We start from the raw sequence: 12226 nt of genomic DNA on the forward strand, positions 1-12226 counted from the left end.
CACTAACGAGATCAGGTGGTCAGGTTCGTTGACTTGGTTGATGCATGTCATCGTATCCCAATTGCGTATATCGGTGCTCATGATGTCAATCACTGTATTGTCTGGTCCAGACTCGATTATTTACAGACCGTCGTCATATAGCTATAATATTGCCGAGTGCTGCGTTAAACAACAAACAAACAAAACAAAAAAGCCTCTAGATCTCTTAAACTCAAGTTCTCATCTGAAGTCTGGAAGATAAATTAGTGTCTGTTTTCTACTGAATACCAGCCAAACGACATAGCAACTGTGGTTGAATATATGCTTTCCAGTCAGTGAGTGTCGCGATCAGACTAAAACTGAAGGTCTGTCGCATCTGGAGTGAAAAAATCTGATTACGTGATTACGATCGAGAGCAAACTGTCAGATACAGTTAAAGCCAAACCGGATTGATGGAGCTTCGACCAATAGCATTAATTTAATCATATTCTCTTCAAGGCAGAAAATGTTTTTAACAACTGCTCAACAGTTCTGTCAGCCTACTACATATTTCTTTCTGTTTTAGAGAACTGCACGCACTGAAAATGACTCCTTAAAAGATATGTCAACTCGGGTCTGACGCTTTCATTGAATATGTTTTTTATCAAGTGAAATCGCATCTACTCTCCGAATGTAGAGTCAGAGTCAGCTTCTCATTGTCCCATGAAGAGTGAGTGGGTATGGTTTTGCGCCGCTCTTAGCAATATTCCAGCAATATCACGGCGGAGGACACCAGAAATGGGCTTCACATATTGTACCCATATGGGGAATCGAACCCGGGTCTTCATCGTGATGAGCGAACGCTTTAACCACTAGGCTACCGCACCGCCCCGCCCCATGAGGAAGATGATCGGGTGTTTGCGATTGACACGCCTGATTGTGTGTCATCATGACCCGACAATATTGCTCACTGCATCAACAAGTGATTACCTGGCCCAGGTTCGATTATTTACAGCTTGAGGTAATATTGCTTACTTGGACATTCACAAACTCTATTCTCTTCTAGAATATTTTGAAGAAGTTACCAGGGTAACGACAGTTAACACAAAGTCTGACATGTCGATAAAGTATGGGTTTGTGTCACAAAGGATCAAACCCGGAGATTAGGAATTCAAGATAAGGAATAATCGTATGAATACACAATGCCATTTAGAGAGTGGTCAAATGTAACAAATGTTATACATGTATTTGGGATAACACTTTCTTAGTAAAGTACAGCTTCTCGTTCTTTTTTTGGGTTGAGTCCCGACCGGGATTCGAACCCACTCTTTCCAGAGTGAGGCACCTAATCGTCAACACACAAAGTCAGCGATCTAACCCACTCAGCCACCGAGGCTTCCACTGGTTAGATCGCTGACTTTGTGTGCTGGCGATTAGGTGCCTCACTCTTGCAAGTGTGGGTTCGAATCCCGGTCGGGACTCAACCCCATAAAAGTACGAGAAGCTGTACTTTACTAAGAAAGCTTTATCCCAAATGCATTTATAACATTTGTTACATAAGGAATAATCGTCTATAGCAGACCGAATGCTAGTATCCCATTATTAAAAGCAAATTCAATACCAATCTTCGGATATAACAGACTGATGTCTTGGTTTCCTTCTATCCGGACTATCCTTAATTATCCCAAGCGATTTGAGTAAATGAGGTTACCTGCGTTAAATGTTCACGGAACACTTCTAGTAAATGAGATTAACAGTGTGAAATGTTGTCGCACCACTTGGAATAACTATGATTTGCATAGTCATTATCTAGAGGTCCTGTTAACTAATATGTCGCTCATTGTTTAGGCACGTAGTATAAGTACAGAATGAGTTGAGCGTGGCATAAATCTACAGCGGGGATTCTCATACTCCGTGTCATTATCTGGAGAATATAACTAATATATTGCACATAGTCCGTGTCATTATCTGGAGAATATAACTAATATATCGCTCATAGCCCGTGTCATTATCTGGAGAATATAACTAATATATTGCACATAGTCCGTGTCGTTATCTGGTGAATATAACAAATACATCGCTCATAGTCCGTGTCATTATCTGGGGAATATATTACTAATATAATTCTTATAGTCCGTGTCGTCATCTGGAGACTATAACTAACATTTGGCTCACAGTCCGTGTCATTATCTGGAGAATATAACTAATACATGTATATATCGCACATAGTCCGTGTCATTATCTGGAGAATATAACTAATATATTGCACATAGTCCGTGTCATTATCTGAAGAATATAACTAATACATGTATATATCGCTCATAGTCCGTGTCATTATCTGGAGAATATAACTAATATATTGCACATAGTCCGTGTCATTATCTGAAGAATATAACTAATACATGTATATATCGCTCATAGTCCGTGTCATTATCTGGAGAATATAACTAATATATTGCACATAGTCCGTGTCATTATCTGAAGAATATAACTAATACATGTATATATCGCTCATAGTCCGTGTCGTCATCTGGAGACTATAACTAACATTTGGCTCACAGTCCGTGTCATTATCTGGAGAATATAACTAATACATGTATATATCGCACATAGTCCGTGTCATTATCTGGAGAATATAACTAATATATTGCACATAGTCCGTGTCATTATCTGAAGAATATAACTAATACATGTATATATCGCTCATAGTCCGTGTCATTATCTGGAGAATATAACTAATACATGTATATATCGCTCATAGTCCGTGTCATTATCTGGAGAATATAACTAATACATGTATATATCGCTCATAGTCCGTGTCATTATCTGGAGAATATAACTAATACATGTATATATCGCTCATAGTCCGTGTCATTATCTGGAGAATATAACTAATACATGTATATATCGGACATAGTCCGTGTCATTATCTGGAGAATATAACTAATACATGTATATATCGCACATAGTCCGTGTCAGTGTCTGGAGAACATAATTAATATATCGCACATAGTCCGTGTCATTATCTGGAGAAACTAAATAATATATCGCACATAGTCCGTGTTATTATCTGGAGAATATAACTAATATATTGCACATAGTCCGTGTCATTATCTGAAGAATATAACTAATACATGTATATATCGCTCATAGTCCGTGTCGTCATCTGGAGACTATAACTAACATTTGGCTCACAGTCCGTGTCATTATCTGGAGAATATAACTAATACATGTATATATCGCACATAGTCCGTGTCATTATCTGGAGAATATAACTAATATATTGCACATAGTCCGTGTCATTATCTGAAGAATATAACTAATACATGTATATATCGCTCATAGTCCGTGTCATTATCTGGAGAATATAACTAATACATGTATATATCGCTCATAGTCCGTGTCATTATCTGGAGAATATAACTAATACATGTATATATCGCTCATAGTCCGTGTCATTATCTGGAGAATATAACTAATACATGTATATATCGGACATAGTCCGTGTCATTATCTGGAGAATATAACTAATACATGTATATATCGCACATAGTCCGTGTCAGTGTCTGGAGAACATAATTAATATATCGCACATAGTCCGTGTCATTATCTGGAGAAACTAAATAATATATCGCACATAGTCCGTGTTATTATCTGGAGAATATAACTAATATATTGCACATAGTCCGTGTCATTATCTGGAGAATATAACTAATATATTGCACATAGTCCGTGTCATTATCTGAAGAATATAACTAATACATGTATATATCGCTCATAGTCCGTGTCGTCATCTGGAGACTATAACTAACATTTGGCTCACAGTCCGTGTCATTATCTGGAGAATATAACTAATACATGTATATATCGCACATAGTCCGTGTCATTATCTGGAGAATATAACTAATATATTGCACATAGTGGCTGTCATTATCTGAAGAATATAACTAATACATGTATATATCGCTCATAGTCCGTGTCATTATCTGGAGAATATAACTAATATATTGCACATAGTCCGTGTCATTATCTGAAGAATATAACTAATACATGTATATATCGCTCATAGTCCGTGTCGTCATCTGGAGACTATAACTAACATTTGGCTCACAGTCCGTGTCATTATCTGGAGAATATAACTAATACATGTATATATCGCACATAGTCCGTGTCATTATCTGGAGAATATAACTAATATATTGCACATAGTCCGTGTCATTATCTGAAGAATATAACTAATACATGTATATATCGCTCATAGTCCGTGTCATTATCTGGAGAATATAACTAATATATTGCACATAGTCCGTGTCATTATCTGAAGAATATAACTAATACATGTATATATCGCTCATAGTCCGTGTCGTCATCTGGAGACTATAACTAACATTTGGCTCACAGTCCGTGTCATTATCTGGAGAATATAACTAATACATGTATATATCGCACATAGTCCGTGTCATTATCTGGAGAATATAACTAATATATTGCACATAGTCCGTGTCATTATCTGAAGAATATAACTAATACATGTATATATCGCTCATAGTCCGTGTCATTATCTGGAGAATATAACTAATACATGTATATATCGCTCATAGTCCGTGTCATTATCTGGAGAATATAACTAATACATGTATATATCGCTCATAGTCCGTGTCATTATCTGGAGAATATAACTAATACATGTATATATCGGACATAGTCCGTGTCATTATCTGGAGAATATAACTAATACATGTATATATCGCACATAGTCCGTGTCAGTGTCTGGAGAACATAATTAATATATCGCACATAGTCCGTGTCATTATCTGGAGAAACTAAATAATATATCGCACATAGTCCGTGTTATTATCTGGAGAATATAACTAATATATCGCACATTGTCCGTGTCATTATCTGGAGAAGATAACTAATATATCGCACATAGTCCGTGTCAGTATCTGGAAAATATAACTAACATATCGCACATAGTCCGTGTCGTCATCTGGAGGCTATAACTAACATTTTGCTCATAGTCCGTGTCATTATCTGGAGAATATAACTAATATATCGCTCATAGCCCGTGTCATTATCTGGAGAATATAACTAATATATTGCACATAGTCCGTGCCATTATCTGGAGAATAAAAATAATATAATGCACATAGTGGCTGTCATTATCTGGAGAACATAACTAATTTATCGCTAATAGTCCGTGTCATTGACATATCCTTATACAATCGTATACCCTCCCTGGACCTATAGCTATTAGGTATTATTTTTCTACATGGAGAACAACACTGTCTGCAGTCGCCAACTCAACCCATCTGCGTGTAAAGCGATACTCCCCCGGGGTGACTGACACAGAGTGCAACAATGTGCAGTATTCTTCATCGCCATCTAAAAGTTTGGATCTGACCCAGACATGAGTGAGTCAATTTACTTGGGCCATGGCCTAACGTGTCAGCGCATAGGTATAATTAACAAGGGGGAAAGCAGTTTATTGTTTGTCCGTTTGCCCATTACGAGGACCACGCTATGACGGACCAATATATCAGTGATCAGGTTCTCCAGGTTCAAGTACTCAATGTGTCTAGATTCGTAATCACCATACCTGTCCTCATAGGTTTCACAAACGTCTGAGACATGCATCACTTCGGCATTTCCTCCCACGTTAAGCTACCTCGCCGCGATATAAATTAAATACATTTCAAAGCGGCGTTTAACCCAACTTATTCACTCACACAAAGTGCCAGTGATTATGTACCAGCAAAGCAGTACACGACCGGCCGTGCTTTGCTGTGTCCACATCTACTGGTATCGGTATCCGTAGTCGTGGGTTGGAATTCGATCATGATTTTTAGTGTATCACCACCCTATGTTTCGTTGGTTTTACCATACACATGAACATCTGCGAACTCCAACATTAAAGGTTTTCATTAAAGCATAATATCATTTGGTTGGTTGGTTTGTTGTTTAACGCCGCACTCAGTAATATTCCAGCTACATGATGGCGGTCTGTAAAATAATCGAGTCTGGACCAGACAATCCAGTGATTGACATCATGAGCATCGATCCACGCAATTGGGATCGATGACATGTATCAACCAAGTCAGCGAGCCTGACCACCAGATCCCGTTAGTCGCCTTTTACGACAAGTATGGGTTGCTGAAGACCTATTCTATCCCGGAATCTTCACGGGTCCAAATTCAGCTTCCGACTGCAAAACTGTCTCGTGGGCTGGGCCTGTACATGTGTGTATTGTCTTAAGGGAGAGAATTGAAAATGTGTGTGTATGTATGAATACGTGTGTTTATATGCGGATGAACGCGTGTGCGTGTGGGTGCATATGTACCTGCTGGTCTGTATCGTTATCTGAGTCGACACGTATTTGTTGTACCTATTTATTGTTTGAAACGAGGCTTAATGGCTACCTCTTTCCCGTTCAAATTGAGAATAGCTGAACTAAACTGACAGACAAAAGAAAGTACACATCCAAGTTAGCCGTGTTATAGTTACTGTTTTAGTCTAGTAACGTTTTGATAGCGTTTGTAATGGTCAGATCCGGTTGTTCAATACACGTTTAATATCACGCAGGCACACACGCACGCACGCACTTTTAAAAAGCTTTTCGAATGAGTGCATACTGCATGAAATTGGGACACTTTTTCTCAGAAGCCGCTGTATGTCAGGAATGAAAGTATGCATGCTTATTTGTGATGTACTTGTGAAGACTGAATTCGAAATTATCCAGCCCTGATCCATGTTATTTTTTGTGCATAGTGTCTGCAATGACATTTTTTCTCAGAAACTTTTGAAGTAACATGAATGAAACTTTGCAAGCCTAGCTAAAAGATACGTATCAAGGCTAAGTTCGAAAAATAGAGCCATAAGTTTTTTTTCTCTCCAGAATCCCTTGCTACATGTTTTTTGTAATTATTTTGTGCATCTTGTCTTCGATGGGGAGACCGCCTCCGTGGTCTAGTCACTGGGCCTCCGCCCGGAGAGTCGAAGATCCGTGGTTCAATCCCCAGTCATACCAAAGGACGTTAAAAGATGAATCTTGTTGATACCCTGCCTGGCGCTCGGAATTAAGGGGATAGAACAAGGACTGGTCGGCCTTAGTCCGGACTAGTACAAGCTACAACACACACACACACACACACACACACACACACACACACACACACACACACACACACACACACACGTTCGCACGCACGCACGCACGCACGCACGCACACACACACACACACACACACACACACACACACACACACACAATGGGGAACTACTACTATACGAACAAACGAAATTCTAATGTGCCCCATGGCGTGGAAGAGTGAAAACGGTTTCTGGCCCAAGGGACGTAACTTTGCACAGCGAAAAGCGGCGCCTTAGACGACTGGGCCACCCGTGGCCCCCAGCTCGGGGACCAATCCTGAACAGCAACATGTGGCGCCTTATGCCATTCAGCCATCCAGACCCCCCTTGTCGGTTGAAATCTGTGTTGGAGTCTAGAGCAGCACGGCACAGTGACAGCGATCTACATAAAATGACCAGTTCCTTCCCTGAACATGTTTTATCAAGCCATTTATTTTGTTCCATTAGGGACCGACCATTAGATATTGGAAGTTGGTTGGATATTTTTTACATTTTATTCTGCAACAAAACCTTCATTAAAACTGTGGTCCTGGATATGTTTTAAAGAAAAACACCATGCAACAATGCTACTTGTGTGGCAGACAAATTCTCTTTTGAGAAGTCTAAAACATGAATGTCCATAAATACACAGCCCCCCCCCCCCCCCCCCCCCCTCCCCCCCCGCCCCCCAATACCAAATGGTCGGTCACTCACGCAACTATGTGTCTTTTACTTTACAAATTTTTGTGGTTGTCTAACGGCAACCAAACACTTATGTCGCATGCAGGACCCTTTCTAACAAGCCTGATTTAAACAATAAATCACAATATTCCATGATGGTCGACTCTAGACGTAGTGAAGTTGTATAAGACCAATGCTATAATTAGTAACACTGTTAAGCTCCCAGGCCGTTTACTTAGAAATATGTCTTCTACATGTATCTACATATTGTCGCAGACACATTCGTCAAGGTTAAAACCATGGCTGATCTCCCTTGATGTATGGAAGCTTGCATTTAGTGCCAGGATGTTTGTAAGATGTGAAAACCCAGGAAGTGCTTGCAGCTGGAAAACTGGTTCCTTACTAGTGAGAGGTTACTTCATATATCACTGGCGGATTATAATATTTAGAGTTTTTCTTTAGTCACACCTAGACACATACATCTGAGCTCTAACCTCTTAAGTGGGATTGTCATTAAAAAGGAAAGCTGAAATCAAACTCTAAATGAGACGTATGGATTTGTTTGAGCTTTCAGTCATCTATGGAGACTTTATCTTGCTAGTAAATACTAGTAACAAGGGTGGTACACTCAGTGGTACGTTTATGGTGACATTGGTGCCAATCCAAGTCATAATAATTGAACACGTGAAGATCCGGGGTAGAATAGGCCTTCAGCAACCCATGCTTGCCGTAAAAGGCGACTAAGCTTGTCGTAAGAGGCGAATAACGGGATCGGGTGGTCAGGCTAGCTGACTTGGTTGATGCATGTCATTGTTTCGCAATTGCGTGGATCGATGCTCATGATGTCAATCACTGGATTGTCTGGTCCAGACTCGATTATTTACAGACCGCCGTCATATAGCTGGAATATTGCTGAGTGCGGCGTCAAACAACGCACAAACAAACAATTACCTTCCCAGCTGATGGGATAGTCTCAGGCTACTTAGGGGGTGGTAATATGAAATGCATTGACTGTTTTGTTTATTGTGCCATAATATAAAAAGTATTTATGTCTCCATAAGTTCAGAAATCATAAGTGTGATTTGAACTTGCACAAATATATAAGTGCAAAATCAGAACTTAAAATGACATAAAGTTGAGTGAAGAAATTTAGTTTGTAGCGCATTATGAAGATTGTTAAACGTTTTTGAAAATACTTAAGAACTCGTTACATAACATAAATCACCAAACAAATCTATAACAGTAAAGCAAGACTTTCCTAGTGTCAGAATTTATTGAATCCGATGTGCATGACGGCAAAAACAGAATTTAATCTTTCAATATCTGATTATTTTCCTGAATGTGTTGAATGCACTTCCATTCATGGGAGAATTGTTATCTGGTGAGATCACAAAACATAAAATGAGGGAAGCATTAAAACCTCTTAAAATGGTAAAGCGTCAGGCGATGATTGAGTCATATTACAAAATATCAGGTTTTTTTATCCCATATTTGTTGCTTTTATTCAATAAAATCCTTGACACAGGTACTTTGACTGTTGCATGGAATATTCGAATGATAATGTCTTTATACAAATGAGGAAATGCCAGTCAACCAAACAATTACAGAGGTATATCTGTTTTGAATAGCACGGGAAAACCATTTTGCATTTATTGTTGAAAAACGACTTAGAATTATGCAAAGCTATTTGCATTTATTGTTGAAAAACGACTTTTGCTTGAAGTAAATGATATAGTACCTGGAGCTCAAGCAGGGTTTCGCTCTGGGTATTCTCAGTCGACAATATCTTTGTTCAACGGTCACTTCACTCAAGATGTTTTTTAAAACCTAGAGGTTGTTTTTATTGCTCCTTTGTGGACTTCCGCAAAGCTTTTGATTACGTTGATAGAAAAAAAACTGCTGTACCTAATGATTACAAAATGATTTCATGGAAAACTGTCAATAGTTCTTAAAAATATGTATTCCTCATGTCAGTCAAAGCAAACTCGGGTAAAACGCCTTGTTCACTACTTCCAGTGGTGTTCGTTATGGTTTTATAAACGAACATGTTTCTGAAATTTACAAATGAAGTCATCATAGTGTGTTTGTGATACAAGGTATTATAGATATTATGCTATTGCTGTTCGCGGATGATTTTTCTCTGGTGTCCTACTATGTGGTAGGCTTGCAGAAACAGCTTAATGTTTTGCAGTCCTTCTGTATTAAGTGGGGTAAACCTTGAGAAAACCAATACTTTTTTTAATAGAAATTGTGGCATTGTATCGAATCATGAAAATTGTATATATTGTAATGAACATTTAAAAGTTGCTTGCAAAGGCCTGTAGGGCAATGTTTCCCGTTTATAGATTATTTAAGAAAATACAAATTTATCTCATGTTATTTAATTCTGGATTTTCCTTTGTATGGATCTCACAAGACAATGAAAAGTTATTGTTAAATACACATAAACAAATATTAGATATATTTAATTAAAAATACGAACTGTTTGTCTGCTTGTTGTTTGGACTATGAGTAGTGAACCCAGGTTTCATCCATTGTCACAAATCGTTGCAAAACTATTTCTGGATAAGCTTCAAACAGAGGAAGCCCATCATAAAACATGAACCTGGTACGCTTTTGATCAAAATGTCTGAAGTTTTGGAACGGAATGAGCTGATACTTTCTTCATTGGCAAGGTTCCTGTGATAATCAGATAATGGAATGTTCTTTCTCCTGGGAAATGCCAACTAAACTAACAATATCACCTTCAGTCATTCGCCTGTCTGTCATCACCAAATCGGGTATTCTCTGTATGAGGCGACTAACGGGATCGGGTGGTCAGGCTCGCTGACTTGGTTGATGCATGTCATCGATTCCAATTGCGTGGATCGATATTAATCACTGGGTTGTTTGGTCCAGACTCGACTATTTACAGACCGCCGTCATATAGCTATAATATTGGTGAGTGCGGCGTTAAACAACAAACATCCAATCCTTCTGGATCATTTCTCGTTTGCTGACGTGGCAGGCCTTCCTTCGTCTTCAAGGTTCTCCCTGACACGCTTAAACTCTGCTACTAACCTACTTTGTGGTGGCACAGGAAGGGGCATATTTCCCAAGTATTGTACTCCTATGTTAATGGTCAGTCTTTGGTGTTATGCCCCTTTTCTGTAACTACTTTATCACTCCAAATTCTTCAAATTTTGTCCATTTGGCAAAGGTATTAGACCCCTGCTTATTTTACTTGTCACAATTGCAAGTTTTATTTGTGGATATACCTCTATGGCTCCATGTAATGTACACTACAAATGATGTCGCTGTGATGCAGTTTCTCCTATGTGACGCTCAGAACTTACTGAACCTTGTACATGCAGATACGCCAAGGGTTCATCTGAACAAACACGGGAACAGCATTTTGGTCATTGATAGTAAAATTTGGAAATGTCCTCCACATGTCTACCATAAAATTGTTTGAAAGCTTTACTTAGGCGCTGAATGTTGTAACACTAATCAAATAACTGTCGAGAGCTCTTTGAAATCTTCGTTGAAAGATCATGCTTGATTGTACTTCAAAAGTTGTGAAATGACATCATTTGGGGATATGAGTTGCAGTTTGGAATTAACTACAGTAGACAAATATCTTTAAGGGAATCCCGTGCTGCATTTGCTGGAGGGGACACATGATTATATCAGGCTTCTTTCATATTTTGGAGTTTTGAATCCATTACAATCCTGATGTTATTCGTGTAAGTGATAAAGTTGTCTTTGTTCAGCGTTGCTCAATAACGATTTATATGAGTGTATCTCAAATCATGCCCTACACTGTAATATAATATAAAGTAAAGTTATAATATTTCTGACTTTGAGAAGTTTTAATGTTCATTATTCTGTTAATATGAAAATGTCATACTCCTTTTTTTATAAACTCTGAAACCGCTTCACTGACAGGCTATTAACTCTTCACTGCACGACCTCGTACGTGTAGAATATCGGTCAATATTTTCCTTAAGAGTTTCAAAACCAAAATCAATACTAATCTAAACTTTTGAAAACAGGTATTGAGACAAATCCTGACACCCTAAAATATACATATGGAAATCATGAGTATCAAACATTAAGGAGATATATAACGTAAACCCCAGAGAACCGGACCCGTGAAGATCCGGGATAGAATAGGTTTTCAGCAACCCATGCTTGCCGTAAAAGGCGACTTTGCTTGTCATAAGAGGCGACTAAGGTTGGTTGGTTGGTTGGTTTATTGTTTAACGCCGCACTCAGCAATATTCCAGCTATATGACAGCGGTCGGTAAATAATCGAGTCTGGACCAGACAATCCAGTGATTGATATCATGAGCATCGATCCACGCAATTGGGATCGATGACATGTATCAACCAAGTCAGCGAGCCTGACCACCCGATCCCGTTCGTCGCCTTTTACGACAAGCATGGGTTGCTGAAGACCTATTCTACCCCGGAATCT

The sequence above is a fragment of the Haliotis rufescens genome, unplaced genomic scaffold, assembly GCF_023055435.1.
Source record: "Haliotis rufescens isolate VD_foot unplaced genomic scaffold, xgHalRufe1.0.p SCAF_49, whole genome shotgun sequence".
Lineage (NCBI taxonomy): Eukaryota > Metazoa > Mollusca > Gastropoda > Lepetellida > Haliotidae > Haliotis > Haliotis rufescens.